This window comes from Gordionus sp. m RMFG-2023, chromosome 1 (genome assembly GCF_954871325.1).
Source record: "Gordionus sp. m RMFG-2023 chromosome 1, tfGorSpeb1-WG-v2, whole genome shotgun sequence".
NCBI classification, from domain to species: Eukaryota; Metazoa; Nematomorpha; class Gordioida; order Chordodea; family Parachordodidae; genus Gordionus; species Gordionus sp. m RMFG-2023.
In genome coordinates, this window is record NC_088775.1 from 49,430,170 (window position 1) to 49,448,713 (window position 18,544).

Sequence of the window (18,544 nt, forward strand, 5' to 3'; positions counted from 1 at the left end):
ATTATATTTTTATCGAAATAAATTGGTGCAAAATTTCAAAATAGATTACATTTAAGAAATTCTAAAATATTTTCAAATATCAAAAAAACTTTTTACAAAAAATGATTTAGAATTTTAGATATAATTTAAACAAAAATCTTACTTGAACATTCTCAAAGAAGATCAAAAAAAAATTCCCATTTTTTATTACAAATTTCTATTTACAATATAATTTCTTTTTATTAATTTAAATAAAAACGATTAATCTTGTTAATTAATTGCTTGTCCATATTTAATCTCAATATGTATTAAATTAAAATAAAACTTTATTATATTTATTCCCTTTTATTGTTAGTTGATTTTTAACACTCGTTTCACTGTATATGATTTTTTTTGATAAATTTTTTTAAATACATTTTTTTAATTTTTTTTAAATATATTTTTTTTAAATTTATGTTTGATATATCTTTTGATCGCTTTTTTTTATTTTTTGTGTTATATGATTTTTTTAATAAATTTTTTAAATATATTTTTTTGATTGATATTTTTTAATATATTTTTTTTAATAAATTTTTTTAAATATATTTTTTAGATTGATATTTTTTAATACATATTTTTAAAATGATTTTTATATATTTATATTTTACGTAATTTTATCTATTATATATCTTTTGATAGATAATTTTTTTAGGTAACAGTGACAAATGTCATAATCGTTATTTTTGAAATTTTTTGAGTTTTTTTAAAGTAAATAGGTAAAAATATGTTTTGTAAACAAGTGTACTATAAGAAAGGTGACAATTGTCATTATTTTTGAACTTTTTTGAGTTTTTTTAAAGTAAATAGGTAAAAATATGTTTTGTAAACAAGTTAAATTAATATTTCAGTGAAAGTGTATAGAAAAGTAACAATTGTCTTTTTCTATGTGAAGATACAAAATCTTACAAGATCTTATAGGGAAGGCTTGCTACCAGATTTCCGTTTAGCGTAAAAATATTTTTTAATAATATTTAGAAGCATATAAATATGATAGGAAGGGGGGGGGGGAGAAGAAAAAAATTCTCACCCATTTTACCAAATGTGTATGATTTGGTAAATTTTATTTAAAATAATAAAGAATTTACCCCTATCAAATGACTAAAAGTGCGTATATGATGTCACAAAAATATAAAAAAATGAATAAAAATAATGACCATATAAAATTTGTGAGAAATATTTTAAAAAAATATTATAAACCCGAAGAAAATTTAAAACATAAATTGGCCAAAGGCCTTCAAAGAGAGAGCCTAGCATTATTCAATAAATATAGTAAAAAAAATTATCCAAAAGCCTTCATTTCTCGAAAAAAACTTAGATAAACTTATAATGTTTGATGTATAATCTTAGTAATTGTTTAAAATAAATATAAATAACAGAGCTAACTTTGAAAATGCTAAAATTTATTTCGTAAATATATTCATTTTCGAAAAGCTATTTAATACTTTGATAGATTTAAATTTCAATATTAGCTCTAACTTGTAATTTCAGATCGTTCACTAAAGTGAATAAATATTTAAAATGTATTTACCCACAGAATTGAAATAAATGAGTCAAAGATATTATAGTTAGTTGATATACAAATAACTGATGCAGGATTATATATTAAAATATATTTCGTAGTTAACATTTTAGAAAAAATTAAATTAATCTTACAATTATTTTAATCTTATATAGGCCTACTATTATAAATTATGTTAAAAAAGAACATTTCCGGATGCTATGAAGATTAAAGTTTAATCATAATAGTGGAATTTATTATCATTTGAAGTGATTAATGTATTATTAATAAAATCTCAAGTTTAATAAATCAAGGAATTGAAGATTTGCAGGAAAATAACTCATCATTAATTTTGAATATATAAATAAAAGCGAATTTAGGAATTTTATTGTTGATATTACTGTTAGTGACTTAAAAATCTAAAACATATCTAAACTGAAATTTTAAGTTTACAAAACATTTTTTTACCTATTTACTTTAAAAAAACTCAAAAAAGTTTAAAAATAACGATTATGACCATTGTCACTTTTCTACAGTGCACTTTTACTCAAATATTAATTTAATATGTTTACAAAATCTATTTTTACCTATTTACTTTAAAAAAAATTTAAAAATAACGATTATGACAATTGTCACTTTTCTATACTACATTTTCACTGAAATATTAATTTAACATGTTTACAAAACATATTTTTACCTATTTACTTTAAAAAAACTTTAAAAAGTTCAAAAAAACGATTATAACAATTATCACTTTTCTATAGTACACCTTCACTGAAATATTAATTTAACATGTTTACAAAACATATTTTTATTTACCCATTTACATTAAAAAACTTAAAAAAGTTTAAATAATAACGATTATGACAATTGTCACTTCTCTACAGTACACTTTCACTGAAATATTAATTTAACATGTTTACAAAACATATTTTTACCTATTTACTTTAAAAAACTTTAAAAAGTTCAAAAATAACGATTATGACAATTGTCACTTTTCTACAGTACACTTTCACTGAAATATTAATTTAACATGTTTACAAAACATATTTTTACTTATTTACCTACAGTACATTTTCAATGAAATAATTTAACATGTTCAAAATCTATTTTTACCTATTTACTTTAAAAAAACTTAAAAAGTTTAAAAATAACGATTATGACAATTGTGACTTTTCTATAGTACACTTTCACTGAAATATTAATTTAACATGTTTACAAAACATATTTTTACCTATTTACTTTAAAAAGACTGAAAAATGTTTAAAAATAACGATTATGACAATTGTCACTTTTCTACAAAACACTTTCACTGAAATATTAATTTAACATGTTTACAAAACCTATTTTTACCTATTTACTTTAAAAAAACTTTAAAAAGTTTAAAAATAACGATTATGACAATTGTCACTTTTCTACAGTTCACTTTCACTAAAATATTAATTTAACATGTTTACAAAACCTATTTTTACCTATTTACTTTAAAAAAACTTTAAAAAGTTTAAAAATAACGATTATGACAATTGTTACTTTTCTACAGTTCACTTTCACTGAAATATTAATTTAACATGTTTACAAAACCTATTTTTACCCATTTACTTTTAAAAATAGTTTAAAAATAACGATTATGACAATTGTCACTTTTCTATACTACATTTTCCCTGAAATATTAATTTAACATGTTTACAAAACATATTTTTACCTATTTACTTTAAAAAAACTTTAAAAAGTTCAGAAATAACGATTATGACAATTGTCACTTCTCTACAGTACACTTTCACTGAAATATTAATTTAACATGTTTACAAAACATATTTTTACCTATTTACTTTAAAAAAACTTTAAAAAGTTCAAGAATAACGATTATGACAATTGCCCCTTTTCTACAGTGCACTTTCACTGAAATATTAATTTAACATGTTTACAAAACATATTTTAACTTATTTACTTTAAAAAAACTCAAAAAAGTTCAAAAATAACGATTATGACAATTGTCACTTTCTACAGTACATTTTCACTGAAATAATTCAACATGTTCAAAATCTATTTTTACCTATTTACTTTAAAAAAACTTAAAAAGTTTAAAATTAACGATTATGACAATTGTGACTTTTCTATAGTACACTTTCACTGAAATATTAATTTAACATGTTTACAAAACATATTTTTACCCATTTACTATAAAAAAACTGAAAAAAGTATAACGATTATGAGAATTGTCACTTTTCTACAGAACACTTTCACTGAAATATTAATTTAACATGTTTACAAAACCTATTTTTACCTATTTACTTTAAAAAAACTTTAAAAAGTTTAAAAATAACGATTATGACAATTGTCACTTTTCTACAGTTCACTTTCACTAAAATATTAATTTAACATGTTTACAAAACCTATTTTTACCCATTTACTTTTAAAAAAAGAGTAAAAATAACGATTATGACAATTGTCACTTTTCTACAGAACACTTTCACTGAAATATTAATTTCACATGTTTACAAAACCTATTTTTACCTATTTAATTTAAAAAAACTTAAAAAAGTTTAAAAATAACGATTATGACAATTGTCACTTTTCTACAGTTCACTTTTACTGAAATATTTATTTAACATGTTTACAAAACCTATTTTTACCTATTTACTTTAAAAAAAGTTTAAAAATAACGATTATGACAATTGTCACTTTTCTACAGTTCACTTTCACTGAAATATTAATTTAACATGTTTACAAAATTTAACATGTTTACAAAATTTAACATGTTTACAAAATTTAACATGTTTACAAAACCTATTTTTACCTATTTACTTTAAAAAAAGTTCGAAAATAACGATTATGACAATTGTCACTTTTCTACAGTACACTTTCACTGAAATATTAATTTAACATGTTTACAAAACATATTTTTACCTATTTACTTTAAAAAAACTTAAAAAAGTTTAAAAATAACGATTATGACAATTGTCACTTTTCTATAGTACACTTTCACTTAAATATTAATTTAACATGTTTACAAAACATATTTTTACCTATTTTAAAAAACTCAAAAAAGTTTAAAAATAACGATTATGACAATTGTCACTTTCTACAGTACACTTTCACTGAAATATTAATTTAACAGGTTTACAAAACATATTTTTACCTATTTACTTTAAAAAAACTCAAAAATGTCTAAAAATAACGATTATGACAATACTTTTCCATAGTGCAACCTAACTGAAATTTTAGTTTAACATGTTTAAAACATATTTTTACCTATTTACTTTAAAAAAACTCAAAAATGTCTAAAAATAACGATTATGACAATACTTTTCCATAGTGCAACCTAACTGAAATTTTAGTTTAACATGTTTAAAACGTATTTGTACCTATATACTTTAAAAAAACTCAAAAAAGTTTAAAAAATAACGATAATGACATTTGTCACTTTTACCTAAAAAATTAACTATCAAAAGATATATAATAGATAAAATTACGTAAAATATAAATATATAAAAATCATTTTAAAAATATATATTAATAAAAAATATCAATAAAAAAAATCATTTTAAAAATATATATTTATAAAAAATATCAATAAAAATAAATATATTTAAAAAAATTTATTAAAAAAAAATATATAATAAAAAAAAATATATAATAAAAAAAAATATATAATAAAAAAAAATATATAATAAAAAAAAATATATAATAAAAAAAAATATATAATAAAAAAAAATATATAATAAAAAAAAATATATAATAAAAAAAAATATATAATAAAAAAAAATATATAATAAAAAAAAATATATAATAAAAAAAAATATATAATAAAAAAAAATATATAATAAAAAAAAATATATAATAAAAAAAAATATATAATAAAAAAAAATATCAATCAAAAAAATATATTGAAAAATTTATGTAAAAAATAAATATAACAAATTGAAATTTAATATTAATCTTAAAAAATTATTAATAATAACGAAAAATTATTAATAATATAATATTACAAAAATAACACATTGCCTGTGTACACTTTGCCGAAATAACAAAATTACCCTGCCTACCACTACCTCACATTGCCGTAAATATTCCGGCAATGTATACATTGCCGAATATTTCACATTGCCGCTAACACATATAAATCATTTGTATTTATTATTGTAAAAATTTATAAGATTATTATTATTTTCCGCGATATATATATTCATTATTTATTTTTGTACTTTTGTGAATCGTATCATCCTTTCCTTCATCAATTAATACAAACCCTCTTACTATTGGGGAAAATAAAAATATTAATAAATATTCAAAATTAAATAACTTTATATTTCAGCCAATAGTCATTTCAACTAACGGCAATTTTTCACAGTCTACATGTATTTTTTTACGAAAATTTTTTAGCATAACAAACGAAAATAGCGATATATAGGTGTTTTAATATTTTTTTATTTTTTTTTTTAAAATTATACCAATTTCAATATTGTTTAAATAAAAATTTTAAATTTTAATAAAGAAATATATTTATAAATGGATAGTTTATCATTATTGTGGAATAACATAATTCAAAGCAAACATAAAATATAAAAAGAATTAGAAATTATAATCTAAAGAATTTAACCTCTTTTTATTCAATAAAAACATAAATACAAAAAAAATTATATCTAGAATATATTTTTATATCAAAATATTGATCAATAAAATTACTTATATTCAATTTTTTTTCTGAACAATTTTTAAAAATAGAAATATGTGATAAATTTCATAATAAATTCCAAATCACGTGTTAAATAGCAGAGACCTGCAGAGGACCATTTACACGGCCCGGCCTGGCCTGGATTTTTTTTTCAAAAATTTTTTACGGCCCGGCCCGGGTTTAAAAATTTTTGGGCCCGGCCCGTTTTTTAAAATTATATTCGACCTAGTATATAACAAAAAATTCACCTGTTTGGTATTTTATCATATTTTTCTGCGAATATTATCATTATATAAGGAAGCATATTTTTTTTTATATTCTAAACAGATCAAATTTATACTATAAAATATTTGTGTAAATAATATTTTGAGAATATACTATATTAATTGTATTTATAAAAAAATAAAACTGATATTTTAATTAGTAAAAAATATAACATATATATAATAATGTATTTAATCCTTTGCGTATTTATTTTATGGCAGGAAAACTATAATTATATTATGTAATAGATACTATGAGTGTTAGCTAGTGTTAACCTTCATCCAACATTATATTAATCATAACTATATATAGTCATTATAACCATATCTAATTGACGAATATATTATAATTAATGTTGTATAAATTTCTTAAAAAATTTTACGGCCCGGCCCGGGTATCTTAAAAAAATAAAATTTCAGGCCCGGCCCGGTCCGAGTTTTAAAAAAAAAATTCAGACCCGGCCCGGATATATTTTTAAAATTTAAAATACGCTGCAGGTCTCTGTTAAATAGCTTTGTTTTTCACAGGAAATCTGCCATAAATAAATTTTACAAAAGAAAATAGATTAATAATATAAGTTGCATCTTCATTTAATAAATATTTTATATTTAAATCTGACAAAAATTAGAAATCAATATTTAATTTGAGATGTCATACTTATGAAAGGAAATTTTGATTCCTGAACAATATTTCTGGTTACACCCACATACACTTCAATATAAAGTTAACTTTATTATACTATAAAATTACTTTGTACAAATAAGAAATTTATAATTATACACAATTATTGGAAAAAAAATATAATATTAATAAATCACGATTATATAAAGTCATGAATTCTCGCTGATTGAGAGTCAAGTTCCCTTTTAGCGTTAACATTATAATTGGGAGTAAAATAGCCAAAGTCTATCCCTGGCATAGGATGTTCAATTAGGAGGTTTCGGATATTGAGAGAATAAAACTGAGATAGTTGTATTTTATCATGTTTAAGGCTAATTTTTGGCGTATGTAGAACCCCTCGTTGGGATCCTCGGTTCTAGCAGAGATCCGTTTTCCCAGCTCTTTAAAGAAGGCCAGGGTATGAGAGCCGATTGACTTTAGAGTCGTGGCGATTAATGGTAGGAATGTATAATTGGCGTGAAGGATGGCGAATATTTAGCAGTTTATTCGCTTCGGCATCTAGTTTATATTGGAAGGCGCAAGAGGATCGATGCATGAGAAATCCCAGGTTAGGAAATCCCTCCTCTTCCAAGATATCATAGTCGAACCATCGTGCCGCTTACTATCGGTATTGTAAAGGCCAGTAGGTTCGAGGGTTGATGTAGTGCCAGAGGATTTTAAGGCCCTAGCAATGGTATCATTGCATTATGAATGCCTAATCAATATGCCTCTACAGCGCTTGCAATGTAAAAAGTGACGGCCTTTGGAGTTGACCGACGTTTGACAGTGGATACAGTGATAAGGCATTACCATATCGCAATTTAGTCTAAGGCCGATGACGTGACGTAGTTCATCATTGCTTAGGAGCTGATCAAGGTTTCGCGATGGGACAGCCTCGAGAAATTCGTATCCACTATCTAAGGAAATGGAGAAGAGTAGCATTTTCTTAAAATATAATAATACTATATGATAACCCGTCAAGAATGACTGGGAATCAAAATTTTCTATTTATGGATAAATAATAAATTTTACCTTCATTTGACGATGGATGAATCAGAATAGTGAAATGAGAGGAATAGTTTATCCGTTTCCGTTCTTCTAAGATTTCTATAAATTTTTAGAGAAAGGCCAAATATATTATGGAAAATATGGAATAAAAAAAATATATGATTTATGAATTATGATATTTATTAATTCTTTTAACAAATTTCCCACAATCAGACGCAATGGTTCTTACCCTCTAACTTGGTATAAAGTCTACATTCATTTCAAAGAATCATTAAAATGCTTTTAAAACCTTCCTAAAGACTCTTTATAAAAAATACCTGCCATCATAAATTCGAAACAAAATTTTTTTTGGTAGGGGGAAAGGGGGGTGGCAAACCTGATTACTCATATACATTGTGGTGGTATCCACCCCATCGCAATTGGCTATTTAGAAGATTATTAGCAAAAATAACTACCATGGGTCAATACCCAGGGTCGGGTCTATACTTATTAGATTTAATGTTAAGGGATAAGGCAAAATAGCTTCACATGCCATTTGTATTATATCCAAAATCTTCCACCTGACATGGCTATTATAAAGTAGACTTTAAAAATGCTTTCAATAAGAAATTTCATAAATTGTTTTTGTCGCCAATTTCCTATTCGAAATTCCTAGTGACATACTGTGACATTAAAACAAAACTCCTTTATTCTGCCCACATGTCATAGATTCTGACGTAAGGATCCAGCAGGGAGCACACGTCCTCGTTTATTTTACCTTAGTATTCATTATCTCATCCATTATCTTAAATTAAATTTGATTTGGATAGATATTTTTGGTATCTTGATGATAGAGCAATATGTGAATCTGTTTCCATGATAACAATATATAGAACCCTCATCTAGCAAGATTAAATTTTTTATTGAGTACATAAATAATAAAAATTAAAAAAATAAGGTAAAAAGGTTTATTCAAACATGTTTCAAATATTTGTTCATATTGAATGCAATAAGTATATATATATATACTTCATTAATATATTATAAGAATAATAAAAATTTTGGAATTAACCCTCAGAAAATAAGATAAATTTCTGATTCACACCTCATATAGGCTTATTTCTGATTTATCCATCATCAAATTAAGGAGAATACTAATTCCTTGTCATTCTTGTGCGACATCAGCTAGTAATCATATAAATGCAAGTATTTATTAGATTGTGTCAATGGATACTTCCTTAAAAGTTTTTTTATTAACAATGGAAGCAACAAAGCACTCCTTGGTATGTTATCCACAGAGTTTTGAATAAGTTTTCATCTTCTCATGATATGGATCCATTCTTCAAGATGATCTTTATTATAAGAAAATATATTTTGATACAGGTAGTAGGGTTAGGCCATATTTTAATTTTGAAATATACCCGGACTGGCTCTAGAATTCTTAAAGATATCCAGGTCGGTTTGTATATTTTAAATAGCCATTATTATCTATAAAAATTGAAAATAAATATAATATATTTTAAAAAAATCCAGACCGGGCCATGCCAAAAAATTTTTTAAAAAAAATCCAGGGCCGACGTGCAAATGGTACATATAGGTCTCTGATATATTTATTTTATTAATTTTATAAAATCTGTAAAAATTATATTTAATGTGCTCAATAAAAAAATATTCCTTAATAAATTTTTATACATTCATTTGCAATTTAAAACCTAAAAAAATTATTCTTGCTAGATGAAGGTTTTGTTTAACTTAAACCCGCCTATTCAGTGGATAGATTGAAAGATATTGGGTTGGTGAGTGGGAGGGTTAAAATATATTTTAAAAACAATGGTTAGGTGAATTTGAAATATATTTCAGGCAAAATGAGCAACTGACTTCCATTTATTATTAGATATTATTTTTTAATTTCATAATTTATAAGTTTAAGTAAAAAACACTAAAACAATACATAACGAGCCAAATCAACCAATGTAATTTTTAAACATTGGACTGGTAAGTTAAACAAAATTTTTAAATAAATGAACAGCGCCAAAACTTGCCCATCGCAGACCTCTAGTCAGGATGACATCGGAAACAGCTGATCATAATGGATTTTACCTCTGCCAAATAATCCATTTATAAATGATATGCGCCTGCCACTTTTATTTTCCCATGCATTTATCATCAGAGGTATGCAAATGACAACATTTTCAATGAAGAAAGAAGAAGGACGTCCTTGGAGAAAAAGTATATATTATTTTATCTCCTTTTATTTCTCTTTTTCGTAAGGTATATATCAGAGACCTGCAAGCCCGGCCCTAAGCCCGGCCCGGCCGTATTTTAAATTTTTTAAATATACCCGGGCCGGGCCGGGCCTAAAAAAATTTTATCCGGGCCGGTGCAACGTTCTAAATAAATTCCGTTTTAAATAAATTTCAATTTAGTGATATTGACATTTATGACTGACATGTTAAGATTTAATATTATTATTTTTAGTGATATTGACATTTATGACTGACGCGCATATATTAAATATAATATTTTTAGTGATACTGACATTTATGATTGGTAGCCCAGCAATATTTACAATTGATCTTGATATAGTAGGTATACTCAAAATAATTAAATATTCTATTAAAATTGCTAAAATTTATTATTAGAAAAATTTACAATCATTTACTTTGCAAAGTTGAGTATTGGTAGAATAATAGGTTTTTATGCCATTTAATATACTTTATCTAAAATTAATTAAATTAAGATATTAGAAGGATATATTATTTATTACTTTGCAAAATTTGTAGCCCAGCAATATTTAAAATTGATCTTGATATAGTAGGTATACTCAAAATAATTAAATATTCTATTAAAATTGCTAAAATTTATTATTAGAAAAATTTACAATCATTTACTTTGCAAAGTTGAGTATTGGTAGAATAATAGGTTTTTATGCCATTTAATATACTTTATCTAAAATTGATTAAATTAAGATATTAGAAAGATATCTACTTTGCAAAATTTGTAAGACAGAAATATTTACAATTGATCTTGATAGATTCTTCATAAATCTGATTTATACGTACTCCCACTTCAATCAAATATGTCAATATCACTAAAATAAATAAGGTTAAATCTTAACATGTCAGTCATAAATGCCAATATCACTAAATTAGAATCTATTTAAATCGGGAGTTCATCTAAAACGTTACACCGGGCCTAAAAAAAATTTTTTTAAAATATATCCGGGCCGGGCCTAAGATTTTTAAACCCGGGCCGGGCCGGGCCTTAATATTTTTTATAAAAAATTTTACATTATGAGTTATTGGTTATAAGATTATATTATATTATAGTTATGATTAATATAATATTGGGTGATGGTTAACACTACCTAACACCCACAGATCGATCTAATTATTAATTTCCTGAAAGATACCGGAAAACTCCATTTTAAATTACTTAATATATTTTAATCTAAAATTTCAGTGCTCCACTAGTCATTTTCAAATTGTGTTAGAAAACTTAGAAGCTAGACTTAGAACAGTATGTATAATTATTTAAAATATATTTTAAATTTCTTAATATATTTTATTATCTAGAATTGCAGTGCTCCACTAGTCATTTTCAAATTGTGTTAGAAAACTTAGAAGTTAGGCTTAGAACAGTATGTATAATTATTATAAATATATTTTAAATTACTTAATATATGTTATTATCTAGAATTGCAGTGCTCCACTAGTCATTTTCAAATTGTGTTAGAAAACTTAGAAGTTAGACTTAGAACAGTATGTATAATTATTATAAATATATTTTAAATTACTTAATATAAGTTATTATCTAGAATTGCAGTGCTCCACTAGTCATTTTCAAATTGTGTTAGAAAACTTAGAAGTTAGACTTAGAACAGTATGTATAATTATTATAAATATATTTTAAATTACTTAATATATGTTATTATCTAGAATTGCAGTGCTCCACTAGTCATTTTCAAATTGTGTTAGAAAAGTTAGACTTAGAACAGTTGTGTTAGAAGAATAGTTTAGAAGTGGATATATCCCATAAACAGATTTAAGTAATAAAAAATTCTATTTTGCTAATAATTTTATCTTACTGTAAAATTAAATTTAAACATTGATAAAATTTTTAGAATAAATGATTTCAAAATTTGAATTATTCTCTTTAAATAAAAATGTACATTGATATTTTTTAGCTTCATATATTAGTTTATAAAATCTATTTCAAATTAGATTGAATCTTTTTGTAAATAATATAAAATTTTAATAACATACTTTTTCTTATAACTATAATATTCAGTTTAAATTTATTATAATAAATAAATATAATAATTTCAATATACATTATTTAGTAAATATTGATATTAGATATTTATAATCAATATAAGATATAAATAATTAATATTTATTATCATTAGAATTAGTGATACTCAATCAATCAATTTTAAGCATTCAAGAAGCTAAAGTAAAAATTAATATTAAATATAAATCTTATAATTCATATCTAAATTTTTAGAATATTTCCAAAACAATCAATAAAAGGAATATCATGGCACAAAACACTAAAGATATAATTGACAAAATTAAAAATAATATTTATTCTTTTAAAAATACTAATAATACTTTAAAATCTGATATTTGGACTAAATTTAAAATAATAATAGATAATAATAATAAAAAAAATATTGGCTACGTGCAATGCATAAATTGTTCAAATTTATTATCTTATAATTATAACCATGGTACATCACATTTAAAAAGACATAAATGTGATGGTAAATCCATGAAAATTAATAAATTTTTTTTTACACCTGAAAAACCCACTTATAAATGTAATATGAAATATTTAAAACAAAAATTTATAGATCATTCCTTAACACTTTGCGCAAAAGATATTAGACCTTTCGAAATGATAGCTGGGAATGGGTTTCTTGAATTCAGCCAGGCTCTAGTCGATGTTGGGGCAACATATGGTAAAATAGATATCAACTCATTAATTTCACATCCCACCACTCTATCACGCCACCTTAAAGAAAAATGTAATAAAACAAGAAGCATTTTGGTTGATACTATTGCCCCAGTAATCAAGAATCGATTTATGGCTGCTTCCACTGATATATGGTGCGATGACCATTAAAAGAACTCGTTTATAACAGTTAACATGCACTATATATCAGATGACTGGAAGTTAGTGAAGAGAAACCTATTTACCGCTAAATTTAAAAAAGTGTCTAAGACTAGCCAAGTAGTTAAGGATGAACTATTAAAAAAATTTCATAATTTTAGTTCTAACAATAACGATTTTATTAATATAATTTTTGTTACAGACCAAGGTAAAAATATTATAAAAGCATTGGAGTTAAATGAACGATTAAATTGTTCTTGTCATTTATTAAATACAATTTTAAGAAATTCATTTAACTCCAAATATTTGGAAAGTAATGCCCCATTAATAAAATCAACAATAGATAATACTAAAATATTAGTGGGGCATTTAAAACAAAGTAATAAATGCCAGCATTTAAAAGCCCTTTATCAAGATATAGAAGTCCGCTGGAACTCTAAATACAATATGCTCAATTCTGTTTATTCTCAAAATGAAGAAATTAAAAAAGTTCTTCTAGAACATGGGGGATCGGAAAAGTATTATATTATAGACTTTCCGATCCTTCAGGATCTAGTCAACATTCTTGAGAATTTTAACAGAGCTATTGTTGAGTTACAGTCGGACTCTTGTACTCTTTTTAAAGTGGTATTATGAACTTCTTGAAGTTTGTAATACCTTTCAAAGCGAAAAAAGAGAAATAAAATTGATATTACTTAATATAAAGCATTTTTTAATTGAAAAATTTGTTTTACACAAGTATCATTTTATTTCTCTTTTTCTCTGTCCCAAATTCAAACAATTACGTATGTTGTCAGGGACAGATCGCAAGATGGCGGAAAACTATATAAAAGATTATATTAAATCACAAGAGACTCAGGAAGTAAATGAAATACCATCGACCAGTCAAATTACGACTGTTGTTAAACAAACTGAGTCGTTTTATGACAAATGGGGCGATGGTAATTCTGGTAGTATGTCAATACCCGATGATGAATATTATAATTATATAAACAAAAAAACAGATGAAATATTTAAGGTGGATAATTTGTTAGAGTGGTGGGCTTCTCATCAAAGCGAATTCCCAATTTTAGCAAAATTGGCAAAACGGGTATTGGCTATTCCTGCTTCAAGTGCAAGCTGTGAGCGGAATTTTTCCACTACTTGAAGAATTCTTGAAGAAAGAAGAAGTAATCTTCAACCTGAAAAGGTAGATATGCTTCTCTTTCTTCATGATAATTTGTGAATTTTTAATATCTTTCTTGAGTATAGGGTTTCGTCAATCATGCTGGTTTTTTACTTTGCAAACTGTCAAATATTTATTGCATTTATTATATTTTACCTTGAGTCATGAAAGTTTTTTATTATTTTTTTTTACACTATATTATATAATACAATTATCTTCTTTTGTTAAAAATTTATATTATTAAATAAATTATATTAATATTGTGCAATTTGATTATATTTTCAAAATACTATTTATTATACATGCATTTTTTTAAATAGCGATTTATTTTCACTTTATAAATTAAATAGTAAATTAAATACAATATATTATATTGTCAAAATATTTTCCATTTTTATAAATTATATATTAGTTTTATTATTTTTAAATGCAATATAAAATATAGTATATGCTCAAAATATCCATTTTTATAAATAATAGTTTTATAATTTTTATAAATTTAATATAATATTCTCAAAATATTAGCTTTTTACATGTATTTTTTAAATAAAAATTAAAAATCACAAAAATATTATTTGCACAAATTTTTTATAGTATCAATTTGTAATTAAATATCTAAATAAAATATGAAATATACTTATATCCGGCCCTTAAATTTTAAAATCCGGGCCGGGCCGTAAAAAATTTTTTTAAAAAATATCCGGGCCGAGCCGGGCCTAAAAATTTTAAAACCGGGCCGGGCCGTGCAAATGGTACCTCTGCAGGTCTCTGGTATATATATAACATTTTTACAAATTAAAATTAGAATATAATATTAAAAAGGTTAAGTTATAAAAATAAAAGTATCACTAAAATAAAAATATAATTTGAATAAGTTAAATGAATGCGCGTTGCATAATAAACATATACTATTTAATAACCAAAATATATAATTTATTAATTTCTATAATATAACATTCTCCCTCTTTTAAAAAGAGCCTTCACATAATTTCATTTAAGAAGTCATAGAGAGTTTGTTATCCAAGTGGTTCATCGTTTTGGTCATCAAGTTGTTTCATAAGTCATTGTAATCGTTGGCTTGTCCCAATCGTTGGTTTGTTTAAATCGTGAGCTTGATATCCTTATCGTAAGTTGTCTCCATAAATCATGATTTTCTATGGTAGTACTCAGTTGTTATTATTATCATTTTTCAAATTTGTTATCATCAGTAAGTTGCGAATAATGAGAAATAATAGTTCATCAAGTTGGATATAAAAATAAGTGAAGAATGATAAATCATTAAGATTGTTATATAAAATTTTCAGTGTTTTAAGTTTTCGCGTTTTAGTGTTCAATTAATTTTTCGCGTTTTCGTGTTAAATTTATTTTTATTTATAAATTAATATTTTCAATCCTGAGGTTAAAATATGCAAATAAAATATTATTCATTTCGTGTTAAATTTATTTTTATTTATAAATTAATATTTTCAATCCGGAGGTTAAAATAAGCAAATAAAATATTATTCACATTTCTCTCTAAATTTCACACCCTAGTTTTAATTCAATAAATGTTTTTTTTTAAATAATAATTCTTCATAAGATAATTTTTAGAAAATGATCTCCTCATGACATCATTTAAATATTTTTCTAAAATGATGTTGTTTAGTTTTTACATAACTTCTTTTATTTGTCTTCAAGGTTTTAAATTTCAAAAACTTTTTATCACATTTATTACTTTAGTTATTTTAATTTTATAATTTTCTAATATGGATTATCATATTTTTTTATTTAATCATATGATTTTTATCTATTAAATCTTTTAATTCATATGTTTCAATTCAATTACATTTTGTTAAATCATATTTCTTGTTTAGGATTTTTAATGGTTTAACTTTGTAATATTTTTAATTATATCTAAGAATTCATCTTAATGTAATTCAGTTAATTTACACAATTGGTCATAATTCAATCAAAAATATGAAAAATATCAATAGGCATTTCACTAAGAAATTCAAAATATCAATAGGCATTTCACTAAGAAATTCAACTGTTAATTCATTATTAAGTAAATATTTTTTAAGGCTTTGTATTCAAATATGTCCATTATGATTGATTTACATTTAAGTTATTTTAATAAGTAAATTTATACATAATAAACATATACTATTTATAACCAAAATATACTATTTAATAACCAAAATATATAATATATTAATTTATTAATTTCTATAATATAACATTCAGTCCAATGGGAATTTAATTAATGACCATCCCAAAAGACGGAACCACCAAGTTGGATCAAGAAAAAAAAATACCAAGATGGATTAAGAAAAAAAAATGATCTTTATTGGGATTCGAACTCAAAGCCATCAGACTTGTAAGCGACGCTCTTGCCGATTAAGCCACATACGCTTTTAAAATTCACGAATTTTTAAAATATATATTATATATTGTGACACTGTTCTGTGATGCTGTGAGTGTGACACATCTTATATATTATAGATATTAAATTTTATAGCAGATTTCAAATCACATGAAAAATATTTAATTCAAAATAATTAGTATTTTACTATAATTGATAATTCTGATATTATACTCTGAAAAGAATAAGGATCTTAACGATATGGCTCGAGGTGCGAGTCAGTAAAAATATATTTTATTAACTAACTTCTTTTTCTTTTCTTAAGGTATATATACATTTTCTAAAATATAAATTAGAATATATATAAAAACAAAAAGTAAGGTTACGAAAAATAATAAGTAATATAAGTTGAATTACAAAAATAAAAAGTTGAATTGAAAAGATAAATTTGAATTCATAAAAAGTAATACAAGTTGAATTTGAATTCCTAACCAAATAAAAATATAATGAATGTATGCAATATAAAAATTAAAATACTATTCAATAACCAATATTTTAATTTAATAATTCCTATAATATAACATTCTCCCTCTTCTACAAGCCTTCCCATAATTTCATCTAAGAAGTCATAGAGAGTTTGTTGTTCAAGTGGTTTATCGTTTTGGTTGTCAATGTTGCATAAGTCACTAATCGTTGGCTTGTCCAAATCGTTGTTTGTTCGTTTTTGTTTAAATCGTGAGCTTGATATCCATATCGAATGTTTTACACATCGTGACATTGTTATTATTATCATTTTTCAAAATCGTTATTATCATCAGTAAGTTGCGAATAATAAGAAATAATAGTTCATCAAAATATAAAAATAAGTGAAGAATGATAAATCAATAAGATTGTTATATTTTTAGCGTTTTAATTTTTCGCGTTTTAGTGTTTAATTAATTTTTGCGTTTTAGTATTTAATTTATTTTTATATTTTCAATCTCCGAGGTTAAAATATGCAAATAAAATATTATTCACATTTCCCTCTCTTTAAATAAAAAATTTTAATTTCACACCCTAGTTATAATTCAATAAGTGTTATTTTTAATAAAAATTCTTCATAAGATAATTTTTAGAAAATGATCTCATCACATCATTTAAATATTTATCTAAAATGAAGATGTAACATAACCACCTTCAAAAGCTTTATTTCAAAAACATTTTTATCATATTAAGTATTACTTATAAGGGTTATTTAAATCAATCCCTTTTAATTCATGTTTTAATTACATTTTAATATATTTAAAATTAAAGTTTTATCTTCTTGTTTAGGATTTTTAATGGTTTATATTTAATTATATCTAAGAATTCATCTTTAGGTTTAGTTGTTAATTTACAACAATTGGTCATCATTCAAGAAATCAAAAAATATTAATAAGAATTTAAGTAAATAATTTTTTAAAGGCTTTTTGTGTGGTCTATATCCATTATGATTTTACATTTTAGAATCAATATTTCACTAAGAAATTATAAATAATTTCTTAAAGGCTTTTTGTGTGTTCAAATATATCCATTATGATTTTACATTTTAGTGATTTTAAAAATTTATAACTTGCCTTTATCCTGGCATAAAATCTTAATTTATAATAACTTTTCTTCTTACGTGGATTAGAATAATAAGTAATCATCATTGGTCTCACAAAATAGAATTCATAACCTAACGTCCAACTTCCATATCAGTTCTTTCTAGGTTGTCACATTAGGTTAGGTGCTGGTTATCATATTCCAGTCCAACATCCAGAGCCAGGACACCATGAAGAAAGAAGCTTTTTGCATGAAAGA

General features: G+C 23.7%; 1 long non-coding RNA gene across 1 annotated transcript; it reads left to right on the top strand.

Annotated features, from left to right (window-relative positions):
* The first annotated feature begins 12,040 nt into the window (after positions 1-12,040).
* Positions 12,041-12,687, top strand: LOC135923485 (uncharacterized). The gene is made up of 3 exons (XR_010571230.1): positions 12,041-12,150; positions 12,511-12,557; positions 12,609-12,687. It is a non-coding gene; the product is annotated as an uncharacterized LOC135923485 (long non-coding RNA).
* The last annotated feature ends 5,857 nt before the right edge of the window (positions 12,688-18,544 follow it).